The following is a 14,388-nucleotide window of genomic DNA, read 5'->3' as shown; positions in this document are numbered from 1 at the left end:
GTTATTTCTATTAATTTTATTTTTACTTTTATAGTTTTAAAAGCGATTAAGTATTACCATTCTTTTTTAAGTGAAACTTCTTTAGGCGCATGAGGGTAACATTTTTAAAAAACATCACGCAGATGTGTACCCTTTTTGTCGAAGATAAGGGAGAGAGCGATTGAGACCGATTCAGAGAGAGTGATAAGGGTGAAAACCTTATCGAAATTCTATTTTTAAAATTAAAATTCCGTAAAGAGAATTTATGAAATATTTTATATTTTATGCAAAATAATTTATTGAAATCTCAAATGATGAATTGTAAATTAAAATACCACGTGTTTTTATTATCGAAGAAATATAAATTTTCGACACTTTTAATATTTTAACTAAATTCATTAAATTCCTAACATATCTTCCTTTTCCCTCCCTCTAAGTCTCGGAAATCTAAAGTTTAAGATTTGTATAAATATGAACAAGAGTTAAAAATTAGTTTTCCAAAGAAGTTTCACCTCTGACATGTGTACTTTGTAGACACGCACTTTTTTTCTACTTGGTTCTCTTGCCGTAATTGGCTGGTATTTTTCTCCGCTAGGTCCAAATATATGTTCACAATTTAAAAGGCTTTAGCTCAAAGCTCTTCTTGGTTCAGGAACTCTTTCGTTCAATGGAAATTGTACCACGGCGTTGGACGAAGATATTTGAAGGAGCATGAGAGCGATGTTGGACTGATGCGATTAAAAAGAGTGGCGGAGAGTTTATTGCCAGTTCTTTTCTTCCGTTCTACGCCGTTGATTTGTGTACTGGCAAGAAATTTAAAATTAGAAGCATTTAATGTATATTTCTTTATTGACGTTCATAAGTGTACATTGTACCTACAAGAATAAATTATTTTTGACTTTAATTGAAAAGGACGTTAAAATTAAACTCTAAATTGTATACAAGGGATAACTGCGCACAAGCACGTTGTTTTATGTTTCGTACAGATGTTAATTTTTAAAGTGTGACCTAACTTGTTCTGACGTCAGTGGAGAATTTTAGATGATGTCGAAAAAATTAATGACTAGTCATTAATTTTTTAATGTAAAACATGATTCTTTATAAATTCCGTTTTTAACATGAAATGTCGCTTCACTTTCAAAACTTTCATATTAGACAGGTCAAGCCAAATTCTAAGTAAAGATATTAATACTTGATACCAATGAAATGTGAAAATTAACTTAATCCCTCTCCTCAGTCACATGTAATATATGCCAAACAAACAAATAAAAGCAAATTTCAACATGATTTCAAAGAACGCGTAATATTGTCATTATTTATCGTTCTTGAGTAATGCGTGCCAATACATTGTGTTGTGATGTTGTAGCATTCTTAACTTTGCATTTCTCTCATAGTTAATGTTGGCACTGAGCAGTCGACATGTCAAGAACAATGTGTTTACTTCTTGTTGTTACACTGTTCTTTGAAAAAATTCAGGTGTGTACTTTAATATTAGTGAGTAGACTTAGGTAAGCTTATTAAGAAATAATATATGAAGAAAAATAAAAGACTAGGGGTTGTTGCATCTTTAATTTTACTATTAGATTTAATAGCTCAATAATTATTGAGTGAATATATGATTTGCCGGAATAAAAGAAAGGGGTAAGAGTAGTGTAGACATATGCCAGAAGACAGCCTGATCACAACACTGGGTGCTAAAACAATAAAAATTGTGGTTTTACCACTTATTTGTAATATAACGTTGTTAGTTAAAAAAACTCAGAGTCTCACTAATTATTTTTCTTTTAAAGGATGTATATCACTCTTTTTCGATTTTAGTCACTTGTTTTGTTTCATAGGCCGTATTCGAATGTGCGACTACAGACGAAGAGTTATTTTCTATATTGAACAATATTATTTTTTTCTTATTTTTTAAATTTTGATTCATCTGCAATCAGCCTCTTAGCTTTTATCAGATTTTATGAGAAATTATATCTTCCTCGACAGTGGCAATTCCCAAATATTTATGGACTTCAGCATTTCGTGTTAACCACGGCGCACCGCTCATATCTCGCAGTGTTTTGTTTTGTAGCCGCTGCAGGATTTCGATATTAGAGCGGCTTGCTGAGCCCCAGAGCTGTATCCCATAGAACCATATTAGTTTTATTACGGTTTTGTAGACGAGGAGTTTATTTTCCAAACTAATTGCGGCATTTCTACCTAATAGCCAGTTCATGCTACGAAGCCTACCAATAGTAATAATAATAGCAATTATATGGAAGTGTTTCTAGAGAAGCAATCCAATACCGTAATCACATCTCTCGTTCTTATGTTTCAGACGAAGATAGATACACTCGACAAAAAAACAATTGATGGCATGATTTTGAAAATGCTTTGGGAGAAAGTGTTCGGCCAGTATGATGCTAAGTCAAAAGAATTAGCCATAAAGAAAATACGTAATGGAGGCGACTACGACACACTAGTTAAACACCTTACGAAAGTACAAAAGGATAAAGCGAAAAAAATTATTAATTTGGTAGCCGAAGTTATGTTAGTGTACATGAGCTGAATAAAAAGTTAAAAAATCACGCAAACCGTTTAATCATTCATCCTTCCATCCATCATGACCATCCTTTTAACAATACATGTTCTTCTTTCACAATGATACAACATATTAGTGTACCTAATATAAAAATATATAAAAATCCTTTCCTAAACTAGAGGATTTTTTATTATTTTATAGATTGCTACTACAACAACTTATATTTCGACAAAGGCCTCCTCCAAATGCTGCCATGTTGATCTGTACTTCGCTATTGGCATACCATAAAACTCCGGCTAACCTTCTCATATCATGAAGCCAAGTCCTCATCTGCGTTCCCTTGCGTCTCTTTTCATCCCTAGTGTAACAATATTTTACTTCTTTGATGAATTTTCCCGTTCATCTGTTACCATCTTTCCCGCCCATCACCATTTCAGCCTTTAACATATTACTTTTGCGTCTTAAAAGTTAATTTTACTTTTTATCTTAAATAATTAAGTAATTTTGGTCTACTATATGTATATATTTTAATTAGAAAGGATTCGGTTAACATGATCTATATGTATATGATATTTCCTAATATCCGTAGCTTATGAGCGACCTTGCAACTGCCAATAGACATATCTGCAACTTGATTGTGTTTCTAGTCTGAGTACATTGGTCGATTAATTAAAGCGATTGATTTGCCGCAATGGCTTAGTGCATACGGTTGGCTTATTTTTTTATAAAAAAAAAGTAAAAAAAAAGTGCGTGCGTACAAAGTACACATGTCAACTTCTTTGGCAAACGAATTTTTAAGTCTTGTTCATACTTATACAAATCTATAACTTTAGATTTCCGAGACTTAGAGGGAGGGAAAAAGGAAGTATGTTAGGAATTTAATGAATTTAACTGTCATTAAAATATTAAGTGTAGAAAATTAATACAAGTAATTTTTATTTTTTATTTATTTCTTCGAAAATAAAAACACGTAATATTTTAATAAAATTTGTCATTTGAGATTTCAATAAATTATTTTGTATAAAATATAAAATACTAATGTTTCATAAATTCTCTTTACGAAATTTTAATTAAAAAAATAGAATTTGTATAAGGTAATTCGCACTTCTCACTCCCTCTCAATCGGTCTCAATCGCTCTCTCCCTTTTCTTCGACAAAAACGCTGCACACCTTCGTGACGCTAATATTATTATTGCGACTCATCCGTAAACATTTTACCCTCATGCGCCTAAAGAATTTTTACTTTAAAAATATGGTCAAAAAATAGTTTTCAACGTACAGTTAGAGTTATGGGACGGAGCCTAAAAAATCAAATGTTTCGATGTCGAAATCGTTTCTAAACAACATATAGGCGACAAATATGAACGGCGATAAAACCATTCTAAAATGGCATGGACTGTCAGTTCTCCAATCGATATCGTAGAATGGACAAGAAGAACTTAGAAGAAACTACGCCACCTTTTGTAAATGCTTATAAGAATCTGTAACTTTTACAGCATGCTCCTAAGCACCTATATAAAGTCACAACCCTTGAACCTCTATCAAAGTAGGCAGGGCAAAATAATCCACAAAGAAAAAGCGTTAAGATAATAATACCAATAAAGCACGCAATGTATATGTATCATGTTCCATTGCCGGATGAAACGATTGTCGATAGCTTCGCATACAATTTAAACTTTCATGCTCGAATACTCAAAGCGTAATTGAAAGCAAATGTACCTTAATTAGTACACTAGCTTTAACACGAGACATCACATGGACTAATATTAAAATGTTTTACACAATTAATTCCTATAAGTAATCGACAGGAAAGGATCTTTACTTATTACTGTCGAGAGTGTGCAGAAGTAGTTCATCGTAAAAGTTAATTTTACTTTTTATCGTACCATAACCTTTCAATTATACTTACTGAAGTTAGTTTGCTATATACTATTTTAATTAGTGAGGATTCGGTTAACATGATCGATATACTCGTATATGATATTTCCTAAAATCCGCAGCTCATGAGCGACCTTGCAACTGTCAACGTCCAGAACGCGTTTTTTCAGCCACTTTACCGCGCACCACCACTATGTGGAACCAGCTACCCACGGAAATATAATAAGGTGCCTACTACAAGAAAGGATGGTATCAATTGTTAAAAGAGCTGCAACGCATTTGCGATCCTTTTGGCAGTGATATCACTTAACATCAGATGTGCCTCCTCTATCTATCATCTATACGATATCACATACACGAACCATTCACAATCTACTAATTTTCAGCAAACAATAACATTCATTTGTTTTATTTCTACGTGTGTATGTTATGCATCATAATTGTAGATGATCCTACTACGTCTGCGGTATGTCACCAACTGTTCATTCCGGGATTATAGCATTAACGAAAGTCAACCATGGACAACCTTGGTACATCACTAGTCAAGGTAGAAAATCTGAATTTCCTCAATATAAAACAACCTTCTTAGTGACAATTCTTCGAATACTAGTCAAGGTAGAAAATCAGAATTTCCTCAATATAAAACAACTTTCTTAGTGATAATTCTTCGCATACTAGTCAAGGTAAAAAATCAGAATTTCCTCAATATAAAACAACCTCCTTAGTGATAATTTTTCGCATAGCGTACTGTGATCGCAATTTTACAAGGAAATAGCGGTGTTTTGTTTTACATTTTTACATAACTAGATTCTTGATTATAGTGAATAAGAACCGTTCATCTAATCTAAAGTAATATCACTGAGTATGGACTGCCACATCAGACGTTCTTGGTTTAACCACAACAAGTTAGGTTAATTTGTTATAAAAAAGGCGGCGCCCTAGGTTTTTGTTTCTTCATAATTTTTATACGACATAAGTAGATGATCTCGCCTTCTGCCAGCGAGTGTACAAATAACACTTGCACAGCCGTGGCTCGAACGGACGTTCTCAGAGTTGAGAGTCACACGGTCAAGTCACAGCTCACATTTTATTATTATAATATCGCACTGTAATTCATAATAATAAGCTATATTCATCTTACAATCATAAATAATATTATCAATTGAATAAACAAATGATTATCTTAAAATTATCAATGTGTTACACGTACGCTATGCGTTTATTAAAACTTAATTTGAAAAATTATATTCCTTAGATTCCATTAAGTAGCAAGCTTTATTAAAATATAAATTCCTTTGAGACCAGTCTAGTGTAGTGAGGCTTCTAATCCATTTTCTAACGTTCATTAAGAAATAACTTCATTTTATTAATGGATATTTAATTAACACAAGATTCAATATAGTGAGATAAAGTACAGTGGGATATTTTAAAAAACAACAGCTTTGCTCGTTCGTAATTTATTTCTTTTGAAAATTTGGTTTATCTTATCGGCATATCCATTGTCGCTTCTGTACATTGTTTTCAGTGGTAGACCAGAAATAACTCTACCTGACTTACAAATGTTGACAGTGACACGGAGCCTCGTGGCCTGTTATATGATTATGGTATAGTACTCGTATTGTCTTTTATTGAAATAAGCTTTACACATTTAAAGAAAACACTTTTTTACCGGATTGAAGTTATGTATTATAAATTTACAATTATTTTACATAATATCAAATGTAGTTTTCGTTTCGAGGTGTCCATACTTCATCATTAGATATATACTACATACATATATTTCTACCGCTATATTATATTATGTATTTAAGAAAGTAGTATATATATAGGTATATAGTAGTATATATATATTATTATAAATTCCCAAAAAATTTGAGGACACCGTGAGCCATTTCTGCCAAAACCCTCCATCTTTTCGTCGATATCAACTCCGGGGAAATAAATACAGATAATACAACTTTTTCTACAGCTGTGATACTTTTTGACATTCAACACCTTTTGTCTTCAGTCACCGTGACCACGCACGCTGTAAAGCACGCGAAACGTCGGGTAAATTTAAAATTATGTAAATTTATAATAATACAAAACTTCAATCCGGTAAAAAAGTATTTTCTTTAAATGATTATGTTCTTCTTGTTTAAAAGTCTACATATTCAAGGACCGAGACCACTTTACGCGTAATATCGTGCGCTATTTGTGCGGAAGGCTATGCACCAATGGACCTTTCTTTTCGCCGCAATTAACACATGCTGGAACGGACAACAGGCATGCATTAGATGTATAAGGTCGATGGCGTGTGTCAGGCAGGCTCATTACCTACTAATCTTTAAATACAAAGTACCCATGTCAGTAAAACTTCTTAAGCAAAATAATTTTTAAGTCTTGTTCGTATTTATACAAATCTAAAACTTTAGATTTCCGAGACTTAGAGGGAGGAAAAAAGGAAGATATATTAGGAATTTAATTGTCATTAAAATATGAAGTGTCGAAAATTAATACAAATTATAAATTTATTTTTTTGTATTCATAATTTGTAATGTATGTGTAATTCGTCATTTGAGATTTCAATAAATTATTTTGCAATAAATACAAAATACATTTACTTAGTAAATCCTCTTTACGAAATTTTAAATGTAAAAATATAATTTCTATATCGCCCTCCTCACTCTCTCTCAATCTGTCTCAATCTCTCTCTCCCATTTCTTCGACAAAAACGCTGCACATCGTTTCATACGTAAAATTTTTACCCTCCGTTTAAACCTGTTATATTAGAGTCCGCCCCACCACTGAATGCCGATAGACGCGGCGCTAGCGAGTAGCGCGGCGTAGTAATATGTTGCTAGTGCTAGGTGCTATTTTACCCCAACGTAACATAAATTAATATGAAATTCGCGAACTACTCTTCAAGATTTGCTTCTAATGTTTTACCTTAAAACGAATAAAATAATGTTTCACTGACGACAACGACAAAGACAACTTTCGTTCCAGGGTTCCCGTCGGCAATGAGTGGTGGCGCGGACTCTAATCTTTATATATATAATTCTTCTGTGAGTGTGTATGTCACTGAACTTCTCTCAAACGACTGGACCGATTTTGATGAATTTTTTTGTGTATGTTCAAGGGGATCTGGGAATGGTTTAGATTCACAAATCAGCCCTCCAGATGGCGCTGCAGTCGGTACTTTCATACTTTGCTTTACTAATCGCTTGAAATATCATGCAGGACAACGTCTGTCGGGTCCACTAGTTGTATTATAAAGCAAAATGTCATAAAACGTCTCAAGCTGTAAAATGGACGCAGTCGCTCCAATGTCTGTAATAGAAGTTAGTCTGCCTACCGACCCGATACAGTTAATATGCACGAACCACTGAGTGATTAAAAAGAGGGTAGTCTAAAAATTTTCAATATATTCTAACCAACGAAACCTCAGAAACATTCGATTTGTAGCGTGCGCTGAATCATTTAATTTAATAGCATGTGTTACTATCGTATGATGAATAAACATGTTTGACATGCGTGAAATTAAATTTCTCTAGTCTAGCCCTTGCTAGCCTTTGTAGTTTGAAATATATAATTTAACTAGAAATAGGTTGCATATTCTGCTGTCCGAAAATGTATTGCAATGTTAATCAAGTATGACCTCGGTAGATTAGACAAACTCTTAGATGTCTAGAAATAAAAGTGATCCTGACAAGAAAATCTTATCTACGTTATAACATTATATAGCCGCCCACGTTTATAAATGGGGTGTTCATCTGTAACTTGTTTGTATAAAAATATACGAATATGATTTCAAAAATATATATGTTTATTTAAAAAAATGTTTATATGAGTTTCGGTGCATGAAGGCTGTGTTTTGTTAAGGATTGAAGATATTTTCATCATTTCGTCAATTGACAGTCGTATGAAAGTCAATATGACAACCGCGAGCAAAATTTTGCTTCGAAATATGATCTAAGCATATTTTATAGCACAAATTACATTCTTTAAATAATGATTTCAAATACTACGTTGGAGTTTATATCCCTATTGAGAAGTGTACACGTAGTCAAGTTCCAACTTTACCTTTGACAACTAAAAAGTAGTCCGTATAATGTTTTAAAAGGGCTCAGGGCACTATTAAATAACTAGCTCAACTTTGAATAGGTGCTCTATATAAAGACATGTTTTAAACTAGGTATATATAACTATTCTGGAAATAAATACTGTTACATAAAAACTTTGCTGACTCTCGAGTTTCGATACACCTATGTACAAATATTTCTTTTTTACACTAACAAATTTAAAACAAAAGAAAGCATTGCAAGCAAGAACCCAAGTGAGAGCATTATCCGAGTATCAAAAGGTGCCCGGAGGTCTTAGAAGGTTCACAACACACAAAATCCAACGACCAAATTTCAGTTAAAACTAAGGTCTACCTGGACAAATTGTAATACCATTTTGCATATTTTTATTACAAGTTTTTAAATCCACACTCTCAGTTAATAATTTCCAATGTTGATTCTACTCTTACAAGTCTTCACTATCAAAATAACATGTAATTAGTGAAATTGTATTTGGCCAGACACTTAGTACCTACATAATTTGGTTTCACGTGTGGCCAGTGAGTGATAAATTGAATTAGGGACACCGCATTAATAACCAAAAACGTGTTCATTGAGAGCTTCAACCTTGAGTTTTTTTTAAGTGAATTATTCCATAGCAAGATAAAACAGTTGTATCTAATCGGGAACATACTTGGCGAATAAAAGGAGTGGCTGAGTTGGAAGATTCTTCTAGCCCGTTCGACGCCCTTGATTTAAAATTAAATTTAGAGACAATAAAAAAACAGTGGCGCTACAACCCTTTTTCTCGGCCTTAGATTTCTTATCTGATTCGTGTTCATTTGTTTTTTGTCTAATAGGCATAAAGGCCATCTGTGCCTGATCCGCAGTTTTGACTTTTTCAAACCGACTCAATCCTTTAGGCCACCGATTACTGATTTACTGCATTTCAATGCTCCAAAATATACGTATTATATTCTAATTATACGAAACATTACGAAAAATTATTATTAAATTAAAGATATTTTGCCTCTTTAAGTTGTTTTAACTTCTAAATGTATAAAACACTCCAATGGATTGATGTTTTGTCAGTATCTAAACGCTCATAATCCTAGTTTTGCTAGTTAAAAGTGAAACATACACAACAGAATTACGTTAGAAACTAAAAATAAAGTTACTTTTGTTTGATACATTTCTATCGTCCACATGAAAGACTTTTACATCAAACGGAGTTGAAAATCCACTCTGTAAAGTCAAACATTTTTATCGAACATGCAATCATACGTTGTTAAGCACAAATAAAAATATAAGAATTTGTATCAGACTCGAAAGTACTAAAAATAGCGACAGTAAAAGAATTTTATTGTACGTGGTCGCAATTTTTATCGCGGTGTCAACTAGCCAATTGGCCCCATAGTGGGGCAATAAAATAAATTCCTCTCATCAGTGAGACAGTGGTGATTTATTATCATTACATACTAACAAAGGACAGCGTTTTAGACTCCACCAGTCACTTGAAAATTAAGTTAAAACACGCTGTCTTGATTAGGTAACTAAAATCCTAGGGACCTTTTCCTAACGCGCAAGATTCGGAATTTTCTCACTATTTAAAACTATGATAGTGTGTGAAAGATATGGGTTCTATGTCTTCCGAAACAATTATTGTTTCTTTAGGAATCGAAGCGAAGTATAATATAATCTATTACTAGCTGACCTGGCTAACTTCGTTCCGCCCTACAACCTTATAATATCGTTGTTACTTTAATTTAACTTATTTTAGGATTTCATTAATGTTAAGTATTACATTAATACAACTTTTTGCAAATACAGAAATGTTTTATTGCTTGCCATTGCGAAAGAAGAATGGCAGTTTTACACATTAGACATCTTCTCTCTAGCGTCAATATGGCGATACTGCATGTTAAGCACTTTCTGATATCCAACATCTTTTGATCAGGATCAAAGCATGGTTATGCATCTCCTTTTTCACCTCAAGATCGGAATTTCTTGAACTGACACGAATTCGACGTAAAATGATGCGTAGTTTTATCAACAGATGGCACCATATGGTTTTTGCATTCGTAAAATTAATTAATTAATTTATTGTTATTCGATAACTTATCCGATATTTTATTGCTTATTCTGCTATTCGGGACGGAAACAATTCCAACAAATCAAAAACCATGGCAATCGGTCCAGCCGTTCTCGAGTTATAAGTGTTGTAACAAACACGACTTTCTTTTATATATATAGATACAATATTTTCGTGTCACTCTCGTGACTTAGGGTGTTCAAGAAAAGAGCGGAACAATTCTTAAAAGACCGGCAACGCTCTCGCGAGGCTCTAGTATTCAGTGTCTATGGGCCGCGGTGTTATTTACCTGACTCACCCGTTTGCTGATATAAAATAAAACACACACGTGGTGCGACAACGTCTTTAGGTCTTGGCCTCAGATTTCTGAATCTGTTTCATGATCATATTTAAATCTAATAAAATAAATAGGTGATCAGCCTCCAGTGCCTGACACACGCCGTCGACTTTTCGAGTCTAAGACATGTCGGCTTCATCACGATGTTTGCCTTCACTGTTTGAGCGAATGTTAAATGCCCACATAGAAAGAAAGTCTATTGGTGCACAGCCGGGGATCGAACCTACGACCTCAGGTATGAGAGTCGCACGCTTAAGCCACTAGGCCAACAATGCTCTTAAATATTCGAATATAAGCGTCAATATCATACCAATGATTTCGTTATATTCGTTGTGTGTTGCCAATGTGACAAAAGCCAGTTACAATTTACGTCACGATTTAACTGCCCTGTTCAAACAAATACGTATAAAATCATTATCTGATTCCTGACACATATTAGTAAGTGCTATTTAGACTCCAATTCTGCAGTTTACTTAACCCTTCGTAGAATTAAAACGTTTAAAAATCAATATGTTCCTCTCGGTAACGTTCGAAATCAGTTGCCAAAAGATTTTTGTTGGTATTCGTTTAATATCTGTTGAAAAGAGCAGAATATTATGCTTAATTATTGTTTAATATACTTGCTTAATGCTACTGGAAAGTTTTATAACTGTACTTATAAGCTCGGAGTAATTTTGTTTATTTTTAATTTCCAACTTTCTAGAAGCAAGATAGTAGTTTTAAACTTTCTTGCAAGCGTAGGCTTATCATGCTGGCCTGGGTAAAAATGTAGCTAATATATCGCATTCTCAGATAATAAAATTTAATCTTTGTAGTGAGGTTATGCGTTTCTTGGCGTTATTACATCGCGGCTTAGCATTAAATGGGGAGCCTCGTGTTAACTAATGTAGCTTTCAGATTATAGGTCTATTCGAATAATGGACTAACGTTTGGTTTTATTATCCATACAATTCGTAACGCCTCGTTAATCTATGGATAGGGCATTTGAGAGTTGAATTAAGTAAACTGAATATATACATAATTGACTATATCATATCTACAATTCTTTATTATTTCTGTAATAAAATAAACTAGTTGGTATTTAAAATATATAAAGGAGATTATTCATACATTCCTCACAATAATATATATCTAATTGTTATTAGATTACATACGTATACGTGAAGAAAAAGTCCTTTAATTGCATTTATTGTAATAATAAAGTTTTATATTTATTTACTTAGTGTATTGTCCTAAATTGGGGCCACTTCTTACCAAGGTATCCTTGGAAAATTTCGAGGTAATCTAGACATCTTCAAACGCGCCCTTTCTCTTTACAAGCAAATATAGTAGGAATACGTAGAAAATATCGCGAGGGTCAAATCTTAGGAATGAAAAATGAACAATAGATGTTCAAGACGAATGGGATCTGGGTAAACGATTTGTGACATTCACACAAGTGTTTTTATAAAGAAATACTTGTAAATAAGCACTAGCAAAGGCTTTTTAGTGTAACTTAAAAAAATGACGACAGAGGGCGTGAGTCGTATATTTTTCTCTTAAATCAAAGATATAAAGTATTGAAATGTTATAAGAATTCTCGTGGCGTCCATTAACTAAAACGCCAAAAGAAATCCAATACGCACATTAACAGATGTCAGATTGTTTTCCCGCGTCGGAATTTTCTATAACATGTATAAATCTCTTTTTGGGGCATGGAGTAGATATTCTAGAAGGTTTTTTAGAATATAAATTGATTTAAACGCTAGACGGTCGTGGATCTCTACCGTTCAACACACGTGAAATCTATAAATCTTCATATTTACGGCTCACTTGAAAATTTCTTTCCTGATTCAATTCTTAAGATGCCAGAGGCCTCGCAAGAGCGTTTGCGGTCTTTGAAGATACGCTGGTACGCTCTTTTCTTGAAAGATCCTAAGTCATATGGTTCGGAAATAATTCAGAGGTTAGCTGTTGCATGCTTCAAACACTGACAATTATTAACTTGGAATTGAAAAATGTGCAATAATACTTTACAGCAGAATATATTTAGTAACGAAAATACCTATCCTGAAGTCATACCGTTTTCTTATTATCTATACTAATCTCATTGAACTGTTTTTGCTACTTGCTATTTACTGCGCGAGTAAACATTGGGTAAAAACTAGTTATTGGTGATAATATAATAATCACCCTCCACGTCCACACTCTATCACTTGATAGAGTGTGGAGGGTGATTATTGGCGTGATCGACCATAGCTACACACACGTTCCGTAGAGATATGCATACAGTACAGATCTACCTAGACTTAGTTCAGGGGCTTCAATACCTGATAAACAATGTAATTTTTATTGAATTTTTTTTTTTTGATTTGAGTTTGATTCGTTAACACATACATATTATATTTATTAAAAATTACTTTTTTATTAGTCGCTAACTAATGTTCTGACTTATTATCTAAAAGTCAATTTACACCAATTTTCCAAACAAAAGTGCAAGAATATTACTTGGGTACATTGGGGATTCGTTTAACCAAGACGCCATTAAGAGAAAAACCCAAGGAATCACATAATACGCATTTCAAATGGTTCTTTTTGTTATATATAAATAAATAAACAATAATACTCTTCATAATTCTATTAAAAGCCGACGAGCACATAACTTTAGTGCGGCTAAGCAATAATTATGCATTATACACGCTCTCGAGAGTTTACATTTATGGAGATATATTAGGAGTTCTGGAACTCAAATCCAAATGTTCTACGGGTCATATACTGTAACTAATACGCCAATTATAAGTTGTTTTACCACGATTTAATTGATTGACGACGATATAGTACTATGCCTATCTATCTTTCAATAATAAAAATTAAAACTGACACACGCCGTCGACTAAAAAAACGTCGACGACGTCGTTGTCGTCGTCGGGTTTTAGGCAAGCCGGTTTCCTCACGATGTTTTCCTCCCCTGTTCGAACGAATGTGAAATGCGCACATAGAAAGAATGTCCATTGGTGCACAGCAGGGAATCGAACCTACGACCTCAGGGATTAGAGTCGCACGCCGAAGCCATTAGGCCATCACAACAACTAGCAATAATAGTATGTCATTCAAACAGAATCCTTGATACATATAATGCAGTTTCTGGGTTAGCATTAACATGACAGCATAAGTATACACACACTTCTCATACAAACACAAAATCACTCACACATATGCATTATTTTCTAAATGTCTTGTATAAAATTTGTATTCTTGTTTTCATGAATAGCATTTGTTTTAAAGAAAACAACTTTTTTTACCGGATTGAAGTTACGTATTATTATAAATTTACAATTATTTTACATAATTTTAAATTTAACCGACGATTCGCGTGCTTTACAGCGTACGTGGTGACTGAAGACAAAAGGTGTTGGATGTCAAAAAGTATCACAGCTGTAGAAAAAGTTGTATTATCTGTATTTATTTCCCCGGAGTTGGTATCGACTTAAAGATGGAGGGTTTTGGCAGAAATGGCTCACGGTGTCCTCTAATTTTTTGGGAATTTATTATAATACAT

At 33.5% G+C, this 14,388-nt stretch overlaps 1 long non-coding RNA gene across 1 annotated transcript; it reads left to right on the top strand.

Annotated features, from left to right (window-relative positions):
• The first annotated feature begins 1,320 nt into the window (after positions 1-1,320).
• LOC125062782 lies at positions 1,321-2,547 on the top strand. The gene is made up of 2 exons (XR_007119328.1): positions 1,321-1,455; positions 2,297-2,547. It is a non-coding gene; the product is annotated as an uncharacterized LOC125062782 (long non-coding RNA).
• The last annotated feature ends 11,841 nt before the right edge of the window (positions 2,548-14,388 follow it).

The sequence above is a fragment of the Pieris napi genome, chromosome Z (assembly GCF_905475465.1).
Source record: "Pieris napi chromosome Z, ilPieNapi1.2, whole genome shotgun sequence".
Classification (NCBI taxonomy): Eukaryota; Metazoa; Arthropoda; class Insecta; order Lepidoptera; family Pieridae; genus Pieris; species Pieris napi.
The sequence above is the reverse complement of the archived record's forward strand: the minus strand, read 5'-3'. Positions and strand labels throughout refer to the sequence as shown.